A 4,801-nucleotide genomic window follows, 5' to 3' on the forward strand; every position below is an offset into this window, starting at 1 on the left:
AAGGATATACCTTCTTCTCCTGACCTCATGGTACCTTCTCCAAAGTTGAACATATAATCGGTCACAAAACAGGCCACAACAGATACAAAAAGAGAGAAATAATCCCATCTGTCCTATCAGACCACAATGGACTAAGGCTGGTCTTCAATAACAACAATAAGGAAAGAATGCCAACATATACATGGAAGTTGAAAAACGCTCTACTCAATGATGACTTGGTAAAGGAAGAAATAAAGAAAGAAATTAAAGACATTACAATTTAATTAAAACAAGGTACAACAATGAAAGCTGTGCTAAGAAGAAAACTCATAGCTCTGGGCACCTGCAGAAAGGAACAGGAGACAGCATACATCAGCAGCTTGACAGCACACCTGAAAGCTCTAGAACAAAGAGAAGCAAGTATCCACAAGAGGAGTAGAAGGCAGGAAATAGTCAAAGTCAGGGCTGGAATCAACCAAGTAGAAACAAAAAGGACTATACAAAGAATCAACAGAATGAAAAGTTGGTTCTTAAAGAAAATGAACAAGATAGATAAACCCTTAGCCAGACTAAGCAGAGGGCAGAGAAAGAATGTCCAAATTAACAAAATCACAAATGAAAAGGGAGACATAACAACAGAATCTGGAAGAGATTAAAAAATCATCAGATCCTACTTAAAAAGCCTATATTCAACAAAACTTGAAAATCTGGAGAAAATGGACAGTGTTCTAGACAAATAACAGGCACCAAAATTCAAATCAGGAAGAGATAAACCATTTAAACAACCCTTAACTCCTAAAATAATAGAAACAGTCATTAAAACGCTTCCCAAACAAAAGTCCTAGGACCAGATGAGTTAGTGCAGAATTATATCAGACCTTCATAGAAGACCTCATACCAATATTATCCAAACTATTCCACAAAATTGAAACAGATGGAGCACTACCGAACTCCTTCTATGAAGCCACAATTACTCTTATACCTAAACCACACAAAGATCCAACAAAGAAAGAGAACTTCAGACCAATTTCCCCTATGCATATGATGTAAAAATACTCAATAAAATTTCTTCTAAAACTGAATCCAAGAATACATCAAAATGATCATCAATCATGATCAAGTAGGCTTTATCCCAGGTATGCAGGGTTTCAATATATGGAAAACCATCAATGTAAAACACTATATAAAAAAACCTCAAATATAAAAAAACAACATGATCATTTCATTAGGAGTGAGGACGCATTTGACAAAAATTCAACACCCCTTCATGATAAAAAGTCCTGGAAAGAACAGAATTCCAAGGGCCCATACCTAAAATAGTAAACCATATATACAAACCAGTAAGCTATTTATTAAACTAAGGGAGAGAAACTTGAAGCAATCCACTAAAAGTCCAGGGAATAGACAACAACGTACTCTCTCCCTACTTATTCAATATAGTGCTCGAAGTCCTAGCCAGAGCAATCAGAAAACAAAATGAGGTCAAAGGGATACAGATTGGAAAGGAAGAAGTCAAAATATCACTATTTGCAGATGATATGATAGTATACTTAAGTGACACCAAAGTTCCAGCAGAGAACTACTAAACCTGATAAACACCTTCAGCAAAGTGGCTGGGTATAAAATTAACTCAAAAAAAATAGTAGCCTTCTTTTCTACACAAAAGATAAAACAACTGAGAAACAAATTAGGGAAAAAGACACCTTTCATAATGGTAAATTATATAAAAATACCTGGTGTGATATTAACCAAGCAAGTGAAAGATCCATATGGTAAGAATGCTTCAAGTCTTTGAAGAAAAGAAATTGAAGATCTCAGAGGATGGAAAAGATCTACATGCTCATGGATTGGCAGGATTAATATAGCAAAAATGGCCATTTTATCAAAAGCGATCTACAGATTCAATGCAATCCCCATCAAAATTCCAATCCAATTCTTCCTAGAGTTAGATAGAAAAATTTACAAATCCATCTGGAATATCCAGTAACCCAGGATAGATAAAACTATCCTCAACAATAAAATGAATTTTGGGGGAATCACCATCACTGAACTCAAGCAGTATTACAGTGCAATAGTGGTAATGGTATGGTATTGGTACAGAGACAGACAGATAGACCAGTGGAATAGAATTGAAGACCCAGAAATGAACCCACACACCTATGGTCACTTGATTTTTGACAAAGGAGCCAAAACTATCCAGTGGAAAAAAGATAGCATTTTCAGCAAATGATGCTGGTTCAACTGGAGGTCAGCATGTAGAAGAATGCTGAACGATCCGTTCTTATCACCCTGTACAAAGCTTAAGTCCAAGTGGGTCAAGGATCTCCACATCAAACCAGATACACTGAAACTAATAAAAGAAAAATTGGGGAAGAATCTTGAGTACATGGGCACTGTAGAAAATTTCCTGAACAAAATACTAATAGCTTATGGTCTAAGATCAAGAATTGACAAATGCCTGCCGAGGTTGGACCCCCAGGGCAGGGGAATCTGGGGGTGGAGTAATAAAGGGAATGTATAGGGGAAATACCCATATGAGGGAGGGGGACAGGGAGAGGAAGGATGGGGTCTTATGGACAGGAAACTGAGAAGGGGAATTACGATTGAAATGCAAGCAAAGAAATACATCTAATAAAAAATTAAAAAACAAAAAGAATCGAAAAATGGGATCTCATAAAGCTACAAACCTTCTGTAAGGCAAAGGACACTGTTGTTAGGACAAAATTGCATCCAACAGATTGGGAAAAGATCTTTACCAATACTTCAACTGATAGAGGGCTAATATCTAAAATATACAAAGAACTCTTAAAGTTAGACTGAAGGGAGACAAATAACCCTGTGAAAAATGGGGTTCAGAGCTAAACAAAGAATTCACAGATGAGGAATATTGAATGGCTGAGAAGCACCTAAAGAAATGTATAACATCTTTAGTCATAAGGGAAATGCAAATTGAAACAACCCTGAGATTCCACCTCACACCAGTGAGAATGGCTAAGTTCAAAAAGTCTAGCGACAGCAGATGCTGGCAAGGATGTAGAGAAAGAGGAATGCTCCTCCATTGTTGGTGGGATTGCAGACTGGTACAACCATTCTGGAAATCAGTCTGGAGGTTCTTCAGAAAATTGGACATTTTTTGAAGGACCCAGCTTATTGAGGACCCAGCTATACCTCATTGGACATATACCCAAAAGATGCTCCAACATACCACAAAAACACAGGCTCCACTATGTTCATAGAAGCCTTATTTATAATAGCCAGAAGCTGGAAAGAACCCAGATGCCCTTCAACAGAGGAATGGATACAGAAAATGTGGCACATCAACACAATGGTGTACTACTCAGCTATCAAAAACAATGACTTCATGAAATTGGTAGACAAATGGAATGAACTATAAAATATCATCCTGAGTGTGGTAACCCAATCACAGAAAAACAGACATGGTATGCATTCATTGATAAGTGGATATTAGCCCAAGTGCTCAAATTACCCTAGATGCATAGAACACATGAAACTTAAGAAGGATGACCAAAATGCTGATGCTTCACTCCTTCTTCAAAAGGGAAACAAGAATACCCATAAGAGGGGATAGGGAGGCAAAGTTTAGAACAGAGACTAAAGGAACAGCCATTCAGAGCCTGCCCGCCATGTGCCCCACATATATACAACCATCAAACTAGGTAAGATGGATGAAGCTAAGAAGTGTAGGCTGACAGGTACCAGATGTAGATCTCTCCTGAGAGACACAGTCAGAATATGTCAAATACATAGGGCATGCCAGCAGCAAACCACAGAACTGAGAACGGGACACCCATCGAAGGAATCAGAAAAAGAACTGAAAGAGCTTGAAGGGCCTTGAGACCCCATAAGAACAATTCCAACCAATCAGAGCTCCCAGGGACTAAGCCACTACCCAAAGCCTATACATGGACTGACCCTGGGCTCCAAATTCGTGGGTAGCAATGAATTGCCTAGTAGGGGCACCAGTGGAGGATGGATCCCCCAGTGTATGGGATTGTTGGGGGGTCAGTAATGGATGGTGGCCGGGGAGGGGAACAACTATATAGGAGGGGAACAACTATATAGGAGGGGAAAGAGAGTGTTTAGGGGCTTGTTGGTCTGGAAACCAGGAAAGGGAATAACCTTTGAAATGTAAATAAGAAATACCCAATTTAATAAAGATGGAAGAATAAATAAAGATATATATATATATATATAATTTTTTCCACAAAAAGTAAAAAAAAAAAAAAAGAAAGACCATAAAATACAGAGATGTATCCTCACAGCCAACCATTGAAATGAGAGAACAGGGTCTCCAGTTGAAGAATTTGAGAAAGGACTGAAGTAGCTGAAGGAGTTTGCAACTCCATAAGAAGAACACAGTATCAACCAACCAGACACCTCCGAGCTCCCAGGGACAAAACCAACATCCAAAGAGAATACTGGAATGGACCTATGGCTCCATCCACATATGTAGCAGTTGATGGCCTTGTTGGGCATCAATGGGAGGAGGGGACCTGGGTCCTGTCAAGGCTTGTTGTCCCAGTGTAGGGGAATGTCAGGGAAGGGTTACAGGAAGGAGTGGGTGGGAAGGTGAGGGAGCATCCTCATAGAAGCAAGGGGTGGTGGGATAGTGGCTTTCTGGAGGAAAACAAGGAAATGCGATAACATTTAAAATGTAAATAAAATGCAATTAAAAATAAATAAAATAAAGAAATGACAGGGTATATGATACAAAAGTAAATCTCATTGAATATGAAGACTGTAATCATGAGAAAACTAGAGAAATGGAAAAACATAAATCAGAGAGAAACAACTGAAAATA

Source organism: Rattus rattus, chromosome X (assembly GCF_011064425.1).
Source record: "Rattus rattus isolate New Zealand chromosome X, Rrattus_CSIRO_v1, whole genome shotgun sequence".
Lineage (NCBI taxonomy): Eukaryota > Metazoa > Chordata > Mammalia > Rodentia > Muridae > Rattus > Rattus rattus.